The sequence below is a fragment of the Passer domesticus genome, chromosome 8 (assembly GCF_036417665.1).
Source record: "Passer domesticus isolate bPasDom1 chromosome 8, bPasDom1.hap1, whole genome shotgun sequence".
Classification (NCBI taxonomy): Eukaryota; Metazoa; Chordata; class Aves; order Passeriformes; family Passeridae; genus Passer; species Passer domesticus.
This window is the reverse complement of record NC_087481.1, coordinates 30,868,503-30,889,077: the sequence shown is the minus strand read 5'-3', so window position 1 is coordinate 30,889,077 and position 20,575 is coordinate 30,868,503. Positions and strand designations below refer to the sequence as shown.

Genomic DNA, 20,575 nt, shown 5'->3' with positions numbered 1-20,575 from the left:
TTAATGCGAGATTTCCTCAGAATTCGTGCTATATATTCTATAAAGCAAGAGCAGTGGCTATCAAGATCTATTTATTGAGTTTTATATGCAGTACCTCAGCAGTTTGACTGCATAGTGCTTTCAGATATTTCTTGAGAAGACAAGTTGCTGACTTGTAGGTCAAGAAAGGTACAGAAGAAAAGGGGAATTTAATTTTTTTAATGCAACATCCTCTCACTTTCTTATTGTATCATTAATATGTACTTTTACACCTCTGGAAAAGTTCCAACAAAGCTTTTTGAGGGCTCGTTATGTAAACTGTATTTCTTCAGAAGCGGATACTTTCTCTGGTACTTAAATATTTTCCAAAGTATGATGAAATTTATACTTTTTTTTTATATATTTGCCTACATATCATTAAGTGAAAGGCATTAATTGTGTACATCATTGTGAAAGAAATTATAACCTGACAAGTTCTAGCATTTAAAGGGAAACTGGTTTTAAGCACCATTCATTTCCCTTTTAATGAGATTACTAAGATGAAAGAAACCATTAAAAACAATCACCTGTCTAGGAAACCACTTGCGTTTTATCCTCAGTTATTCATGCCCCCCAGCATTGCACAAATGGTGAACTTTAAGGATGTCACAGAGCACAAAGGTACTTACTAATGCTACCTTCTAGATTAAAGGAAAAGCACACAGAAAACACCCTTCACCTTCCAGTCAACACTGGGGGACACAAAGAGACACAAAACATCTTTAATACTGAGGCAGAAATAACGTTGTCCCTTCATGCCTAATGTTAGGAGAGATGGATTAATGGGAAATCTTACAGAATAGATGTACCTGCCTCATACAAAAGCTAGTGAAGTCACACTGCTCTGTGCTTAAAATAGATAAATTACATATGTAAGGGGTCATAAGCAGGAGATGGCACCCAAACAGGAGCTCTAAAGGTGCAGTAGATTGTAGTAGATGTTTGTTAACTAACCCAAAACAAATTGGAGGTTTGTTCTAGTGGACACAACTGAGCAGTCACTGCCAGGCTCCCTGTGCCAGGTGACCAGTTCCTGGGGAATGCTTCTCCACAGGGAAGCACAATTACATTCTGCTGTGTGTGCCCTCTGTCCACACTGGCTCTGCAGGAAACACGCATGATTTATCTACTGCATGATTATCAGGAGAGAGCAAATTCCAAAATCGTTGATGGAAGCATTTTCAGAAAGTCAGTTGTAAATGAAACGTCAAGCATGACAAAAAGAGACAGAGCTTTGCTTTTCAGAGCTGGAGGATGTGTGGGCGAGCAGTTATATAACACCTAATATCACCACTTGGGGTATTTCTTTATGCCTTTCTAAATACCCATCCGCTTGGGCGAACACAGCAACACTCTCACAAAGATGTTTTGGAGTGCTGGTGGATTCATAATATTGTTAGAGTGCTTAATGACTACAGCTACTTCAGAGCAATGAAAGTGATGGTGTATTTGACACTGCTTGATGCCAGTTCAATTTAAAAAGGGTGTTTTTGCTAAACTTTGTGTTAAATTCTTGAAGAAGACATCATTAAAGCAATCAAAAACTTAATAAATTGAGGACAATACGAATATATATGTATACACTTAACACAGCTGTAATATTTGTACAGGTCAGTGTTTTGCAATATCCATGAAGATAGGAATAAAAAGACATTTTATGAGATCAAGAATCTGTTATTTTGTTTGGTTATAAATCTTCTCTGAAAAAGCTTTGGTAGCTTCTAATAGACCTCATGGTACCTCTGTACCTCTACAAGCTATGTACAGTCAATGACTCCTTCATAATGAGGCCCAAGGAAATGGAAAAAGTTATTAACAAAAATTGCAAAGTAAATTTTAGCAATGAGAAAATGATGTGTATATGTACTGTATGATAGGTAGCAATGTAAGAACCTAATCAGACAGTGATCTGCAGATGGACATTCACTTCCAAGATGAAGAGGCCACATTAATCAAATCCATTATCTATTGGAAAAAATTTACTCAGTTAAAATAATTCTCACATCCTCACACTGGTCATGTAGCTGCTGCCTCAGTAACAATCTAGCAGAGTGTGCTACAGTGAACAAAATATCTAATTTTAGGGAAATCTTGGGCCATGCATTACAAGATATAGGCCGGAGCTGCTCCAAAGCACCCTGTGCTCCCCAGTGCCACTGCACTGCTTGTCTTGCCTGGGAAGCCTGCTGCATATTCCAAAGCTGCATTTCAGTCATCTGCAAGCTCAGGCAGCTGCTTTCCACTGTGCCTGGTTGATATGTCCAAACCTTTCTTTAAACTTGCAAAAGGTAAAAGAATATGTATGGGGGATCAAGGGGTGTTGCTTAAATAAAAATAAACAGACGCAGAGTTCGTGATAATAACCCTATTCAAAAGGCTTAGGCTGCAAGCAAGGGAAGCTGTGACAGCTGGGATATATTTTATGTATAGACTAGAAGGGGTGAGATCATTAATTCCTGACTTTCTGGTCCAATTCTCAAAAAAAAAATCTAAGAAAGTACCATGAGGTTATTATAATGTGTCTGAGGGACAAGCGTATTTCCTATGATATCAGATTTGCTTCACAATTATTCCCTTGCAAGAAGGAAAGAAACTGTTTTACATTTTTGTTCCTTTTACCCAGATGAAGAAAAATGCCTGTAATCTGTCCACCTAAAGGAATATTGGCTTGTAAAAAAGATTAATTTGTTATGCAACGAATACTGTAGCATTTGTTCCTGTGGTATCCCAACTCACAAGTTAACTTTTTCCAAACACAAACTGAAAAGAGCTGCCTGTCCAGTGCCATGATTCCTTAACTGCACAAACCAAGCAGTGCTTCACAAAGCTCTGAGGCACTGAAATGCATAAAGTTCAGCAGGACACCATGCTGGCACTCATCATCTGACTCAAGAAGTGAAACAGAAACAATTCATGGCCTGCTTTTTCTTACCCTAAGGAAATTACCATCTTTAAGTAGCACAGGGCAGGATTCAAATCAGGGATGCATCCATGAGGGTGGATGTGTGCTTCTGAGATAAGATGACACCCCCTGAGCAAAGAGTGCCCCATAAGAGCAGATGCTGAAGCTCTTTGTACAGAATGAGCTACATTATACCTTGGAAATGTTGATTTTCAGTAGCTGTAAATAAAAGCCTGGGTGGGTAGCTGAGATACACGGTAGGTGTATGGAGTTATGGTAGTAAATAATAAATAGTAAATAATAGCAGCCCTTGCTTTCTGCAGACAATATCCCTGGGAACTACTGAGTATTCCAAGGAGAAAAAAACCCAAAAATAAAACAAAAAAATTCATGTGCAGAGAATTTTGGAATGGTTTTCCTGTGGCATGATCCGTTGTAAACAGAGCCTGATTTTACTGGCCTTGCAAATTCATTAACACTAGATTTCCTTATTCTGGAAGATTTCTGAGATCCATTCACAATAGTAATGCAAGCCCTTGCTCTGCTCTCCCTTACTGAGACAGCTGTCTCAGAGGGCATTGTCCAAACTGTTTTCCTGACAGGCCCAGTTCAAGGAGGAGAGGAGCATTGATGTTGATCATCACTCAGGAGGAATAAAGGCTCCTTTGAACTGACTACATCACTTCACGTGTGGGAGAATATGAGAAGTTATTTCTGTTTAAATAAAGGCCAAGAAGGAGAAATAATCTCAGAGAAAAACTGAAAATCTGTGATAGTCAAAATGAGTTTAGCATCATGCTTATGATATAGGAAGTGCACAGCCTTCTTACCTTAAATAATATTTCCTTTTCAGTTCTATATTAGATGACATGAACTGCCCTCAGCAAAACAAATTTTTATGGATAGTTGCCATAGGGAAATGTCTAGGAGAATTAAACAGTTCACTGTACTGTGGTAGCCTTAAATCAGGCTCTGCTGGCGGCTGCAACGCTGAGCCTTGGGGGACAAAAAGGGGTAAGAAGACAAGAAGAAAAGTGAAAGAAGAAAACTGGTAGAGAAAAGGCAAACAATACAAAACCCTCAAAGAGTGCAGCTGGGGACACAGGAGAAGGTCTTAGAGCATTATAGTGGGAACACATTGAAGTGCAGGTAATTGGTGCAGAGGCACCAGGCAAACCATAAACTCCCTGGATTCTGTTTCTACAAACTCTGGGGTTTGCAAACTCCTGCATAACAACTTGAACTGTGGTTTTACACATGCTTCCTAAGGGATGAGAGACGGTCCTAGCCATGTTTAACTGGGGTCAAAGTTCTCCCATCTCAGGAAAAAAGGATATGTCTGAACACAAGGGATGCTAAAGTAAACTCTCATCTAGGTAGAGTATCTAACAGTGCTGGTTTAGGAAAGCTGCACTTTCAGCAGAAGTTGAAGGTGAGTGCTAACAGTTTTCAAAAATGCTTTCTCCTTCTATTTAAAATCAAATAATTGCAAGTTTAGGAGAATGCTTTTATTAAGATCAGATTTCTCAGGGTGTTTTAGAGAGACTTTTTGTTCAGTTGTTTACAAAAGTACTTGTACTTGGTCATCTGGATACTTTATACTTAAGTATTTGTAAAAAAAACTTGTTATGGTCTGAATTTAATGTTGACCATAGCTCAAGCAAGAAAACAGACAAGATGCCCTTCTGAAATCCTATTCAATCTAAATTATTCAATTATTCTGTCAGTCATTGAATTGTTCCATATGATGTCATTTAACAGGCACCATCCTTAACTTGGTCATTTAAATGTTCACAGAAGATGTGGACTGTGTCTGTGTAAAGACAGGGCAATACCATCTTTGCAATGATTACTTGGATGATTAAACTCTAAGTATATCTCACAGTTCTTTTAGTGGTAGCTCCTGGACTATTAAGTCTCAGCTATAAAGTCTTTGATGCTTTAGGAGAAAATTAGCATACTTGGCAAATTTCAGGAGTCAAGCACATTTGTTTGTGAACTTGGGCACAGAGGTCTGAGATACTGCACGGCTTCATGACACAACAATCCCAGAATATGTTTGAAAAACAATGCATCACTGCATCTTACAGCTTTACCAGACAAAGACAAACAAAGGAAGTGGGCATCATACCTTTAGCTCTTCTTTGCCTGAGTTTTTGGTAGCTTGCTCATCTCTGTATTGCTCTATAGTAAAGATTTTTCCAATCTTTATTGCTCTAGATTAAAGATTTTTCCAATCTTTTAATGAATTGGAGACTTCCAGTAATTCCACTTAGTGCCTGCTGACTTCTTGCTTTGAGAAGATCTTGTCCTATTGACTAAAAACTTTATTCTACTCATTTCCCTTAATTAGGTGTTATGTCAGGTGTTATGTTCGCACCTTTCTGACATAAATTTACATTTTCATCCTTTAGCCTTTTTCTGTCCACACGTAATTCAGCTACAAATCCATGGGATTCTGTTACCCTTTTATTTATTGCAGACTGTCTGAGCAATACACTTCTCCATGTCTGATCTCTTTAGGGCTGTCTGTTTTTCCTCTGGGGGAGTATGTAGATTCTCCCCGTTCTGTTGCTGGAACACAGTGGATTATTCTAGGTGCTGCCACCCCTAGAGCTAGAGAGAGAGGAGTGAGTATGTCACAGCTGTGTGTTGAGAAGCCTACACTGGAACCATAAAATCCTGCTGGGCTTTTTTCCCCCCAACACATCATCTAACAAAATCAGATGTAATTTACCGCTGGTTATTTCCAGCTCCTCTTTTCAGTATCACTGATTTCCATGCCCCTCCTTCCCACTGAATGCCAGTGGCTCACACTGCATCCCTTGGAGACAGAGGTGTCTCCTCCGGGCAGAGCAGCTGCTGGTTATCCCCTGCTGCCAGCCGGGCACTCACCACCCAGCCCTGCTCCTGCTCAGCACTGAGCCCCACACTCCCAGCTGCCTGAATTTAACAGGGACATCCAGACCTGCAGAGAAGTTGTAAAGATGTGACTCAAAAATCAATACAAGTGAGTTCTCAGCCGTAGATAAAACAAAAATTTTAAGAATGTTCAGGCGGTCGCTGTGTGAACTTTGCCAGGGATCATGGCAAGTAGAACAGTAAGATCTGCACACGGGAAAAAGAACTTTCTAAATGGCTGGAAAACTGCTGCTCCTCACATAACTGGAGAAGTTCTGGGATGTGGGGGTCTGGATGTAGAAATAACACATGCCTTTCTTATTTATGAGGAGAAAACATCCTGTGAAGGGGTTACATCTCTCCTAATGAAGAACTAGATTTCTTTGGGACACAGAACAACCTCCCACACACCCCACAGATCAAAGTAGTGCCCAGTACCAAACCCAGGGTGAAGAGTGTGGGATGAGAGCAGTGGTTCCTGCAGAGTGGCAGAAGAGATGGGAAGATGTGGGTGAGAGCTCAGGCACAGCCCCTGTGAAAACTAGAAATATCAGCTGGAGAATAAAACCAGGATGGGACGTTCAGTGCCAAGCACTGAGAAGATGTGAAGAGCTAAAGAAAGTCCTGTGCCATCTCCAGGCTTGGTGTGTGGTTTAGTGCAAACAGCTCTGTGCAGAACACATTCCATGCCAAGGATTTACCTGGCCTGTGTTTCCAAGTCTCAGCCGTCCTGGGCTGTGCCTGCTGCCATCCACGCCAGCAGGGAGCACACTGGGAAAATCTGGTACCTAAGATTCAGTGGCACTGATCTACTGCACTAAAGCCACTCCTGGCACAGTACAGCTACAGCCAGCTGGTCAGCAGACAGTGCTGCTGGAATTCCAGGAGGATGTTACATTTTTTGCTGCCTGATCTCTCCCATGATATTCAACACAGAAACCCAGTCACACATTCATTGAAGTTGTTTGTTTCGCCTGTACCTGCTGGGATAACATGCCATTTCACATTACTTAGAGTGGTGTTATTGATGGAGACCAAACTGCATTCCCAGAGACTGATCTATCCATCAGCAGTGGTTTGCACTGTGCTGCTCTCTCATCCTTTAAGGTTCTAATCCCTGACTCATGAACAACTTCACTGAGGTGTAGAATAACCTCCAGAGGAGAGTATTTTTTCAATCAATAGCATTTTAGTAGAAAAGCAGGACATGCATGAGTACACTAATTGAAGAACATGTTTCCTTAGTCCCAGCACTGTTATTGTATTCTAATTTCCCACTGCTTTTACAATTTAACATTTCTGGTTGATAAAAAGTTCATCATGATACAGAGGATTTATTTAACATATATGAGAATTTACTTCTAATTTTGGAGGCAATTTGAACTGTGTGAGATTAAATAGGAGCTATTAACATGTTTGCAATTGCTCTGACTGGGAAGAAACCTTGACATCCACAAATCATTTGCCCCAAAAGAAGCCTTAAAATCCTTGCCAAACTGAACTTTTTTGTAATCTAGTGAAAAAAACTCTGTTTAAGAGAAGTCCTAAGAAGGTCTCAACTGTATTTAAGTTACTTTTCTTTATTCTAATTTTTAGTCTACTTGTCTTCCTACATGTTCCTTTTCCCAGATCTTTTCCAGGACTAGGTGAGCATTGTAGAAAGGCATATTAAAATTATCATTTTAGTATTTTTTTTTTAATTTGCAGAAGCATAAAACAAAACAAACTTAACCCCAGAAAACAGAACAACAACAGCAAAAAAAAAAGGTTAAGGACATAAAAGAAAATAACACTGTTCCAATTTTTCCCATATATTGTGAATAACATTGCATCCTTTCCAGGAAGAGAATGAATGAGCACCTCATATTTTTGTTACTCTTTGGGGAAAACCACTGTGTAACAGGAAAGAGTAGATTTAATAAAAGAGAGGGGAAAGAAGGACTGAATAGCTGCACCATTGTCTTTTTGTCTCCTCCTTCTTGCCACTGTGACCTAGACAGGATGATGCCTTCTCACCAAGACATCCCTCCTTTTTCTTGATATTCCTTGCATATCATGTCTAACACAACAAGACACAAATCCCAACAGGTTCCTTCATGAATTACTGCAATAAACTCATAAAGCCAAATTATCCTATACTTCCCCACATAGATATCAACTTTTTTCCCCTCTTAGTGCTTGTCTAGGCTACAGCAGTGTTTACCCCAGTATATTAAAATACAGCAGGCATAAGGTCTGTCAGAAACAATTCCATTTTCCTTGCACTGGAGAAGCTCAGAAAGCATTATGGCTTTATGGTTGGCTTTCATTAAAACCTAAAAAATTATATCTACACTACCACTGGGAGCTAATGAACTAAGTGCTATCCTAGCTGAACAGATCCAGAAAATGAGATGTCAAGTGTGGGGAAGTACACCTGTAATTGCCTCTAGTGAGAGAGACAGCTGGAGCTCATCACTGCTGCTTCTCCACACACAGGCTCGGTGAAAAGATAACTCTCTGGCTCTCCTCAATTCTCCCAAAGGGTCAACTTTCACTTCAGCTGGTGTAAAATCTCACAATGCTTTACTCTACTTATTAATTTCTTCACAGCCCAACCTTTCTTAACCATTTTGCAGCTCAAATAAAATCCTACAAACACCCTGAGAGTGCCACCTTTGGAAAAATAATTCCAAAAGATACTCCAGGTTTCTGGGCTAGGTATATTCATGTATATATATATATATATATATAATGTGCATATCAAATCAATCTAAGGTCACATTAAAAATCAAGTTCTAAAAGCAGGGGGATGGAAGGGAATTAGGTTGTTCAAGACCTATTGATAAACTCTAAAGTTTCTTGTCAAGACATACTTTTCCCAGTAATACAATTTTACTGCAGTAATCATATTTCTTTTCTTTTCTTCAGAGGAAGAAAATAAATATATTCTATTTCTAAAAGAAAAAAGAAGTGTGTGTGCTGTCAAATTTATTCAGGAGGAAAAGTTAAAATAAACAGCTCAAGTTAACTGGAACACTGACCTTCTACAAAAATATTTTAAAGGGGTAATATTAGATTGCAGCCAGAAACTGTGTTTGTCATTCCAATCATTAAATATGTTCATGTAATTGACTACCTTTATGAGATATTGAAAAGTTCTGCTGCTTTACTAGCTTTTTTTTTTATTTTTTTCTTTTTCTGTGTGATTACCAAAGTAAGTGAACCCCACAGCCTGAGCATGGGGTCCTCACATCAGCAACAGAGCAGCTCAGTCTGCACCACCTCGTGTTGTATTGTAGGGTTAGAGACACCTCATGGATTAGTGGAGGCTTTTTCATTTATATTTATTGTATTTGCAGGGACCCTTGTAGCAGGGAGGAACAATGAATCTGACTCCATGTTCTCAGAAGGCTTATTGTTTTATGATACTATATTATATTTCAGAATACTATACTAAAGAATACAGAAAATATACTTACAGAATGCTAAAAGATAATAATGAAAAGTCGTGACACTCCCCAGAGTCCTGACACAACTTGGCCCCAACTGGCCAAAGAGTCAAAATAACTCCCACCAGTAACCAATGAAACAATCACCTGTGGGTAAACAATCTCCAAACACATTCCACATAAGCAAAACAGAGGAGAAGCAAATGAGATAAGAATTGTTTTCCTTTTTCTCTGAGGCCTCTCAGCTTCCCAGGAGAAAAATCCTGGTTGAAGGGATTTTTCCAGAGAACGTGAATGCCACATATACTCATCAGATTTGGGAATCCCCGTTTTCTTCTTTCTCTGAAGTATGGACCAAGGTATTTTCAGGGTTTTGTTTTGCCTACCTACAACCTTAGGCTTGCCCTAGGTTTGTCAGGATAATTTTTCTCTCTCCTGTCTGAAAGCAAGAGCTCTGTCATAACCCTGCAGTATGTGAGAGCACAGCAGCAGCCCATGGGCTCCACACCACTCAGGAAAAAGTGTCCTTCCAGCTCTGTGTTGGGGAGCTCTCTCCATTCATTGTCCCTGTGAGGCTCAGTTTTCACAAATGAAAACTTCTTCAGAGCGAGAGGAATAAATCACTTTCCCCTTCCTGTTGCCACCCCTTGGTGCTGCCTCCCCTCAGCCCCAGGCTGAGCCCAGGGCACCTGTCAAGGGCAGAAATGACAGCTATCCATCTGCCTCCTTCTCAGAGTGCTCTTTACCTCCAGCACGTTTTTCTGGTATGGTGGTGATAGATTTTTATCATTTAATTAAATCAGTCACTGTCTATTTCTGTTTTCACTGCCAGTAGGCTCAGCAAACACTTTTGAGAACCCAGGATCCTTCTAGAAACTAAATGACACACAGGGATAGAGTGTTCCCTCTCTTGTACTGCATAAGTGACTGCAAGCCAGGGCTATTCACATGCATTCTGCTCAGGTTTCTTACTTAATAATAATCTCCAAATCTCCTAAATGTAGCTGGAAACTTTTTATATCCTTGAATCACTTTTGTTCACTTTTTGAATCATTTGCCAAGCTGAAAGAGGGTTTAATGTATGGCTGAAAACTGAACTCAAACTCTGGAATTAAAAGTAGAGGACACAAATTTTTGTAACTAGCTACCAAGTTCTGGCACTCATTGTAGCACAAGTACTTGGTGCTAACTAGTAATTGATAAAGTACGTTTTGTGCTTTTAAACCAGAATGCCAGGTTTCACAGCTGCAGAGTGGAGTGGGCTAGTGAAGACAGATATTCTTGTTATCCTATCCCACAGAATTCTTTGGGCAGCAAAGGTAAAGCTACTTTAGAGAAGGAGTAAGCACATTTTTTGTTTCAGAATGGGTACATGCTTATAGTTTATACCTTATCAGCTAAAAAATGAAAGCCCATACCTGAGGATAGTGGTTTTCAACCAGTGTCTGCTTTTAAGAACCAACCCTTCAGTGAAAAAAAAAAAGAAACAAACAAAACAAAACAATGGGGATGGAAAAGGTTGTCCAAAAGCAGGGTAGGGGAAAAAAATAAAGGAGTAGAAAGACCAACACAAAAAACTCACCCATTTCTGAGTCAGAAACACACCTCTCAGTAAGGGCTGGTGCTCCCCTGTAACTCTCTGACACTACAGATTCAACCCACTCTTTCTCAGAAAGACAAAGTGCCTCATCAAAGGTTAGCTTACAGCAGACAAAGATGATCCTCCTGTTCCACAAATTGCTGATAAATGGCATTGCAGTTTCTTGCACTTCTAAATAACATTTTCTCCAAATATTTTGCTGGAGTGTCTTCAGTCTATCACCTCTAAGGCATCAGTTGTCACCCTTTCACTGAGAATAAGTGATCACTTCTCTTTATTTGTAGATAGATAGATAGCCTATATATTTACCTGGTCTTTTTGGTTTTCCTCTCACATCTCTTATGTCTTCCCTTACAGCCCTGACAAAGAATAAAACTGCTAGAAGTTCTCCTTTACCTTAACAGAGAATGTTAAGTAATCTTATTAAATTACATTTTTCTCTGCAGTATCAGAGATTTCTATCTATCTTTCATAAAACATAGAACAAGAAATTTGTTTTGCAATTCAAAAAACAGCCCCAAAATAGGCGAGTTCCCACTCTTTTCCCCATTTTGCTAGCAGCCACAAAACTAGTCCATTAAAACCAGCTTCCAGTCAAACTGATGTTTTCCTAACATATGTTCCTCAAAGCTGTGCCAGCTGTGGTGCTCTCTGCAGCCAATCACTGTGTTAATTGAGGTGAGCAGTGAAAACATAAATACCTCAGTTGCAGACCTTTCTAAGATATTTAAAGCTGACTTGGACAAGCCATGCTAAACTACTGAAATTGTGTGTCCTTTCATGTTGAAGGTAAGTAGTGGTTTTGTTTGCTTGTCACAGCTTGTGCCTGCTAGCAATAACAGAGACACCAAATGCAGCTTTGCTTTCTAAGCTCAGAATGGCCTCAGCAGTGTTTAACACAAGACCCAGCTTGAGACATGAAGTATATGAATCTTTATCAGCATCTTCTTTGGGCCAAACTGGTTTTGCCATTAACCCTTTTAAGCTAAATAGGCATTAACAAACTCAACTGTCTCACTAAGGACAAGTTTCCTCTCCAGCATTCAGTTTTGCTTATGGGACTTTACATGCTGTTGAAAGAGAATCCAGATTTGTCTCATAATTTCATCTAAAAAACCAGGTTCTGGCAAACTTTTATGCATCTGGGCCCAAGGGTGTAAATGATAAAATAATACATATTTTTTTAAAAAATCCCTAGAATCCTGTGTCGTGCATCTCAGAGAAGAGCCATAGGAGAACTACCCAATTCTGCTGAAGGTAACAAAACACAAAGAATTCTTTACTCAGCTACCTCAAAATGCACAAAAGCAGCACATCTCCAGCCAGTGAGGTGTTGGAAACCACCCCATGCAGATCTTTGAGGAGGTGTCAGTACAGAAAGGCCAAGAACTGATGCAGAGTAAGCACAGGGCACAGTCTGGCTTCCCTCTACTACTGTTCTACCTTGCAGAAGGCACTGGTCTCATAAGCAACAGCACCAAGGAAGATAAAGGAAATAGAAGTGTTCAGTCCTGTCAGGATGTGCATGCAACTCGGGTTTTAGGCAGTTTTGAGGCAAAAGTTCCATTCTACTTAAACCCTAATCTTTTTCTGGCAATGAACTGACCCTCCGGTGTGTTAGCAGGATGGAAATTGATATGAGCTGGAGTTTCTGTCCTCCTGACTCTTTTTGTGTTAGCATTTTATTCTGTCACCAGTTCCTAGATGACAAGCCCAAAGGCAGGCTGTATTTTTACAGCAAGCATGAGTTGATAAAAAGAACTGAATCACTTGATGATAATTTTGTGTATGCAAAATACGTTTCTCAAAAAAGCCCAGATCCTCTCTTCTTTCACATTATTCACATTATTTTTAAATGGGGGCATTGCCTGTGCCCCTAGACCCTGTTAAATATGAACTATTGCATTACAGGGTGTAGAAGTTAGGTGTAGAACTCCCTTGCAGTTGGGCATTTGAATCCTTATTTGCTATGATCTCTGAGATGCTGTGTCATTTTGAACTACAAGAATGAGTTATTAACTTGATGAGAGAAGCACCACAGATTACTTTCTCTTAGTCTAGGTATTTTTGGTGGTGGTTGGGGGTTTTGCTGCCTTTTTTTTTTTTTCCCACAGCTTCTCCAAGTCCTAAAGAATATGGTTTTAAATTAGGGTCTTTGACAGCAAAAGCAGAGCACATTTTGTAATTCCCAGAGCTACAAGAAACAGCTGTGTGTAAGCATAACACCAGACAGTTTCTGTCTGGGTGTGCTCCAGGTCACTGCTGGCCCAGTTCTCAGTTGTGGCCCAGCCCCTGTTGTGCCATTTCTCTCGTGCAGAGCCCCTGCAGCAATGGGTCAAGTGCTGGGCAGCACCAAGCAAAGCCAGAGGAGCTGCCCAGGGCTGTGTCCTCTCTGCTCCAGGGCCAGGGGGAATGCTCAGCTCTGCGGGAGCAGCTCTCGGAATAATTCATCTACATACTGGGAAAAATTGGCATACTGCACTCTGCAAGAGAGCCTAACTGTTGTAAGGAGAAAATTATTGGGCTAAGAAATACAAATATATATGGTTTTTTTTAAATTTTTTTTCACATGGTCTTCTCTCAGGAGAACTGTCCCTGTGCCAGGAACTTTACTGGCACAAGAGCTTGGCACAGTGCTTTTGTCCCTAGGCCACTGTACTCATTTGTGTTAATTATAAGGTTAAGGTGGGTTTTCTTTTTCTTCTCCCCCAGTGGATTGCATATTCCACATTCAGATGTTCAACCTAGATTAAAAAATAAATAGATATATAACCTTCAGGCATGTTATTTCCCTTAGACTGCACAGAATGAACTCCACAAATATTCTCTGTTGTTTCACAGATCACAGGCATGGGGTAGGAATTAAGTTTGAGTCATTCTGGTTTTTGGATGGATGCTGTTGTTGAAGCAATTGTGGCTATTTTCAAGGAGCATGCAGACAGCCCAGTGATTACTCAAATGCTGGGGTCCCGAATAGCAGAGCTAACTGAAAATTAACAATATTTAATAGAGAATGCCCATGACATATAAAAAGCTTGTGTAAGTTCTTCTGTAAATTTTCCAAGAAGAGTGTCTGAAATCTGAAATATTTTAGGTGACATGCTAATTATACCAGATTTTTCCATTTTTAATTCATAGGAAATAAAATGTGGAAAGGACACCTTTGTTATGAGGGGAAAAAAGCAAACAAACCCCCCACACACACACACACTTTCTAGTTTCAAAGGAATTTTCTCATAAGACTTATTTAGTTCAGTGGAAAGTTCTTCCTCAGATTTTGTTAACGTCTCTGGCAAAATCATGTCATTTCTCCATCTCAGCAGCATATTTGAAAGTAGATAAGATAATGATTTGTCATTCTTCTGGGGTTTTTTTTTGAGTGTTGGCTATAGAGACAAGATATTATGGATGGGCATTCTCTTGCTATTTTCTGCAGGACACACTGAATTACCACCTATCCTTTACAGTTTCTAGGGATTGTCCTACTACTACCAATGATAAATTAGAGTAATTCAGATTAACTGAACATTTTCCCTCAAGTATACTTGTGACTCTCTGAAACTATAAGTACATAATTATAGAAGCACATCTCCATAAGGATTAGTTGCTTGCTCTTTAAATTGAATCAGTGTGTTTCCATAGTACCCTTGATCATGTTCTGATACTCGTATTTGAAAATTTACAAGGAGAATAAGTGAATAAATTGTATTGCAAAGTGTATAAAACCCAATAACTTGGAATTTTAAACAGTCAGCCCTCAGGGACAGAAGTAATAATTCAGTTTCTTAGTTACATCACCGAGGCTCCGTGCCTTATGTATAAACATATTTGTTCAGCTTGCTGGCTGCCAGATGATCTCCAAGATGGATGGTTTGTCATGGCTGACTGAGCCTGGCAGACCTGCACACATACTAAAAGGTACCCTTCTGACAGCATCTTCACTTCCCATAAAGGATAATAAGTTTTTAATGTGCCTTATCATTCTGAAACAGGACATGTTGTTTGTGCTAGGTCTATGGAATCAGCGTGGTTACCAAGGTGGCCCACGAAATGAGCTTCTCCCAGGAATGTCATATCTCTGGCAAAGGTCTCTGGTCTCATATTGCAGCTCAAGAACTGCAGCTTTCAGTCCAAGCTGGGTTTTTGCCTCTCTGGGTGGACAGGACAGGGTGACCCTGTGAATGGCACAGCAGCACTGGTGCACTCAGAGTGCTTTGTGCTTTAAAAGGATTGCTTAAAGGGACTTTGAGTACCAGGCTGGACATAATCCAACCCAAAACCTTTTCTTTTTGAATATTGTATCAACAGTTTGTTCAAAGTCTCTCTGCTCTTGCCAGCACCAAGAGACTCAGTAATATGAGCTTTGTCATGGGGAGATCCTTGTCAGTGTGCTCAGTGACCCTTGGAGCTGAAGCTGTTCCCTCTCACCCCAAGCAGACATGAGCCTGAACATTCAGCTGCAACTGGACATTGCTCCTCTTTTGGTGAGGAAACATATTTCACTCTCTAAAGGACCTGGCAGGAAGGAGATTCTGGCTGTCATGCCACAGAGTACAGGACACAGAAATAATCTAACTCAGAAATTATCAATTCTCACTGCAGGAGGGACTGGGTTAGGGTTGACAAATAAAGTAGAATGCCTTTGAATCCTGCATACCTGGAGCTGCACATCAAGGTTTCTGTAGGAAATGGGGAACACAATGTACCAGGAGGTTGATTCAGATGAAAAGCTGAAAAGTGCTTCTTAAGCATAAAAGAAAGCATGCTTGGCCTCTCTGAGAGCTGGCATTCTAAACTTCCTGTTAGCACAAAGCATGGCAAAAACTAAAGATACAGTGTGGAAAATGCTGCTGCAGTCACAATAGTCTAAGAACATTAGTGATGGAAGGCTCATAAGTGGAGGCAAAATTTGGCATTATAGAGATTTATAAATGCTTACAGTGCCAGCAAACTGCAGTTAGATAAAAATGAGATGGGTCTGCAGAGCAGTCAGAATTTCCCTGGGGTGGTGAGCCCATACCATGCAGTGCACATTACATGGGGTCACTGGTGTGGGCTGAGCAGGCTGGGAGAGGGATGCTCTGCTCCCCTCTCTCCTCCTTCCTTGGTAGCTGCAGTCGTGGTCCCTACACCCTTAGACTTTCCCTGCATGCAGCCTAAGCAGGTTTGTCAAATGACAGCTTATCTGTGCCATCCTTGTGATTTCTTTCAGCCTGGTTTTAAAAATAGTTTCTGAGCAATTATGTGTCGCATAAGAATAAACCTGCATGCTGGTGCATCTTTCCTGTCACCACAAAATAACAGCACTACAGTTTCTACATTTCAGTCTTGTCTTTTTTTTTTCTTTTTTTTTTTTTTTTCTGCAGAGATCAACAGCTTCTGCAGCAAAAGGACACAGTATAATCAGGAAATCATCAGCCTGAAGTAAGTATAAAACTTGCAAAATTATGCACTCTGTGAAGAAACCTGCTGCTTTTTTTAGCATCCAAGCACACATACTGCAAAACTAAATCCTCCTATAAAATAAGTCAACACAATTCTCTTCATACCACCAGGGCTCCACTTACTAATGAGAACAATATATGTATTTCTTTCTTTTCACCTGAAATGAAATACTTTGCATATTTCTGATGATCTGGCATAGGTGGGGCCGCTTTTGGAGCTGCTTTGTTTCACCACATTCATAGAACCCTTACTAAAGCTGTTTCCAGGCATTTGCACCACCAAGGTGAGCCCCTGAGATGTTCTGCCTTCCTGGTTCATATTTAAAAGCTGACAAATTATCATTCGAGTAGAAGTCAGCATCTCCTGCCCACTGCCTGGTCACACCAAATAAAGCCAGAGAAAGCTCACTCATGTCCTTCTCCATCCATTGACATGCTAAAAAAATAGCTGTTGGTTTTCCTGAGGATATCTCGAGGCAATTCTTTTCCAAATTAGGAACCCTGCTTGTTCCTCATGCCTTGAAATACCATTGTGCATTGCTTCTCCCAGAGAAATGGTTTGCCACTGCCTGCAGCTACCTTGGACTGTCCCAGAGCTTGCTGAAAAGGTTTTTCCTTCTGAAACTGGAAGCCCTCCATTTGCAGTGGGTTTGATAGCCCAGCTTCATGGTTCACAAACGTGTGAGGTGTCCACTGATGGCAGCTCATGGCCACACAAGGAGGTGCAGCATCCCTAAACTGCTGTCCAGTAGTGACCACTGGATTTGTTCCAGGGAAGGAAAACTCAAACCCTGAACCTCAACCTCTTGGCCATGGCAGTATTTTCCCAGAGCACTCACTGTATCCCACAGAGCCATGTTTAGGTGGATGAGATGTCAGTGTGCTACTGAAACATCTCTCAGACAGTGAGTGTGAACTGACTGGACCACTGTGTCCAAAGCCTGCACAGGCAGCTCCAGACACATCTGACAAGAAAGCTGACAGAATTTTTGGCAGATACTTTTGCGTGGCTCACCATGCACGGTGAAGAAGTCAAAAGGGAATGACTTGAAATGACCCCTGAAAGACAGAGGGACAGTGGCCAAACAACAGCAGCAAAACAAAGCTTCAGTGCCAGTGACAAAGGTACTATTAATATGAAGGGGATTTGACAGGCTTTATGGCATACTGATTCATCATTAGCAGGATTTTTTCCTGGCTTACTTTAGAGTGATAACTCCAATAAAACCACAGAATGACCAGGGATAACAATGAAAAATAACACTAAGGAAAACACTTCTGGGGTATAAGAGCAAAAGTCCTTTTTTTTTGTAGCTCAACCATTGTCTAATTTTTCAAAGCCTTGCAGCACTAAAAATAATAATAATAAAATCCCTTTAAATTCTCAATTAAATGAATAGACAAAGCTACTGCAGCCCATGAACTTACCACTGCTGAGTGTGTTGTGTGCTGCTTGAGCAGAAGGGGTGGTGGTGTTTGTGAAGGTAACAAGAACAATAATATATGTAGAGTGGTTCAAGAAGACACACAATTATAAACACTTCCTGCAGAGCACATTAGGTCTGCAGGTTCATAAATGCTTTTTAGATTCCATATTTTAATCACTCATCTTGAAACAGTCTGGGGGGGAAAAAAAAAACAGAAAACAAAACCCAACAGAAACACATATCCAAGGTCAGGAGAAAAGTACTTTTTTCTTGCATGGGAGGGACAATTTTGTGACCTTGCACTTCTCAGAAGCATTGTCCTTGTGCACTGATGCTGGTCATGGGCCTGGCATCAGGAGAGAGATGCCAGGTAGGGAGATTCATCAGGAGTTTTGTAAGGCCAGAGCCTCAGCTCTGTATGAACAGTGACCTGACACTGACTTGACGTGGCATGGGAAGAGCTGCTCTCACCAGCTGGCTGGCATCAAGCTACTGTTTTGTAAACTTAAGCTGCTCCCAAGGAGTTGTTTACAGAACAACAGTGGATTGCTCACTCATTTCTCAGACACTGAGGAAGCAAAGGGAAAGAGGAAGAAAACCAACTCCTACTGTCCCAAAGAGCCAGAACAGAAACAATCCTCCCCATCTCTGCAACATCTGGAAGAGTTGATTGTAAATGCAAATCCCAATTACTATGACAACAACACAGCAACATGGATAGTTCTTTAAAAACAAACTGAGCTGGAGCAGCGCTATTGATCACTGTTATTAGCAGATTGGGTCAGCATAATTTAAACCTTTCCATTAAGGCACAAAAATGGGTTTTCAAGATAGGGTATTGGTGCAATTATTGAGCTGAGTAGGAGGTAGAAATGTAATTATGTAAACTAACTGAATTAAGAGGATTGCACAGTTCATTAGGGTCCATTTTTTTTGGTCAACATTTTGGATCACCAGCTGCTATAGAATTTAATTTCCATTAAAAAGCATTAATTGCACCTCTTGTGTGAAAGCAGAGCAGTTGTGTTCGTTGAGCAGCTCCATCCTTGCTACTCTAATGCAGGTGTGGAAACAGCCTTCTGCTCCACACCAGTGCTCCAGCAGCCAGCCCCAATTCCCTCATTACACCTTTGGTGGGACAGGAAACCTCTGCCAACTCTGCCTACAGTCACACTGCTTGGTAGGAACTTGGATAGCTGATGGCATTAAGAACTGAAAGCAGCATTTATTCAGCAAAAATGACTGAAGAGAGCAACCCATTTTGCTAAGTAATTTCAAAGCCCTTCCAAAAGGAGTTGTACTGTGGCCAGAAAGAACTGAGGAAATAAAGAACCCAGGAGAGACTTGGAAATCTATGGATGAATTTGCATACAGACAGTCTTCATTTCACACATTTCTTGTCTCTGGCTTTGCTGTCCTTCATGTTATTGTGGGGTAATATGATGGCAAATGTTGCTCTATCTCCTATCAAATAAAAATGAACCATACCTTTGACTGAAAATTTCCCATCTGTAAGAGATCAATCTGCAGATCAAATAATCATCTAAACTGGAGACTTTTTTACTTGTGTGATATATGTGACCCTTGCTTCCTCACAGGGACATCTCTTTGTCACTGACCATTTTCCCACAGATGCTGCTGGCTGACTGGAGCCCAGGACCATCAGTCAGCAGCTGCTCCTCTGCCTCCAGACAGAGTATTCAACCTACAACAGGCAAATCTCATGCTGCTCCATCCCTGCCAGGCTGTTTCTTGGGGTTTTGCTAAGCATAGAGGTTTTCTTTATTGTTTGAAGGTTTTCATTAAATACAGGGGATGCCTTTACTATAAATGTTCTAATACATTTTGACTCACAGACTTGCCACTCAAGCTATTTACATATGAGAGTTAATGCTGAAGAGCTTGATAAAGACAGATCTCTGGTATGTAAATGGATATAGGATTGTAAGTGAATATAGTACAAAAAAGAGAGTGATCATACTGGCTTTATTTGCTGAAAATAATTTAAAAATCCCCAGTTCTCCTCTCCTCCAACAGAGAAGCATATTTATGTATTAGTTTTTCTGTATGCAGAAGGAAAAAAAAAGGATTCATATATCATGTAAAAAGATGGCTGCTTGTGCTGTGTGAGGCTGCTGTAGATGTGTATTTGATTTTTGTAGCTAACAGCTTCTGAACAGGCTTTACCTGCAGTAATCATCAGGCTCCGTATTTGTTCCTTTTTAAATGAGCATCCTGCAGGTGACTAAGCAAAAGGAACCTGGGGAAACCACCTCTCACAGCATGTGAATCATCACCACAACATTTGCTTTTCCCTTGCTGATGGCAGGAATGTGCTGCTTCCATGGATAAATCAGGAGCTGGAGCAGCACAGGGAGCAGCCCTCGGTGCCCCCTCCCATGGCTGCCCCGCTTTGGCACAGGGCTGCTCTGCACACAGCAGAGTCCACTGCAGTGACTCATGTGTGAAATATGGATGTGATCCCACAGAAACCAGCCTGGTGCAGACTCCAGCACCAGCACCAATGCCATACCCAAGGGCTGCCCTCAATACCCCCAGGAAATTCAACAGTCCCAGCAAAATGTGCACTGCTGTCCCAGGCTCAGCAGGTGGGACAAACCCTTCACCTCTGCAGCCCTGTTTGCTTTCACAGCACATCTCAAGCTTTCCCAGGAAGCGAGCTGGACTGCACTGTTCTTTTCCAAAGCAGAAGCTAAGTCTGGCTAGAGAAGGGCAGCAGGAGAGGCGAGCTGCTGTCTCTCAAAGAGACCCAGAGCTGCCAATCACCCTCTTGTCTCTGTGCCAGGCTGGAACTCGTGAGCCCCAGGCCCCGAGCAAAGGAGGAACACACA

General features: G+C 40.9%; 1 long non-coding RNA gene across 3 annotated transcripts in view; it reads right to left on the bottom strand.

Moving 5' to 3' along the window:
- LOC135306367 (uncharacterized) overlaps positions 1–20,575 on the bottom strand; it is a 114,120-nt gene that overhangs the window by 31,007 nt on the left and 62,538 nt on the right. Inside the window, exon 4 of one of the 3 annotated variants that reach the window (XR_010367173.1) lies at positions 13,382–13,596. The exons of the other annotated variants lie outside the window; for them this stretch is intronic. This is a non-coding gene — a long non-coding RNA (uncharacterized LOC135306367). Of the gene's footprint in view, positions 1–13,381; positions 13,597–20,575 lie in introns of those variants that run through there. 3 annotated transcript variants of the gene reach the window in all.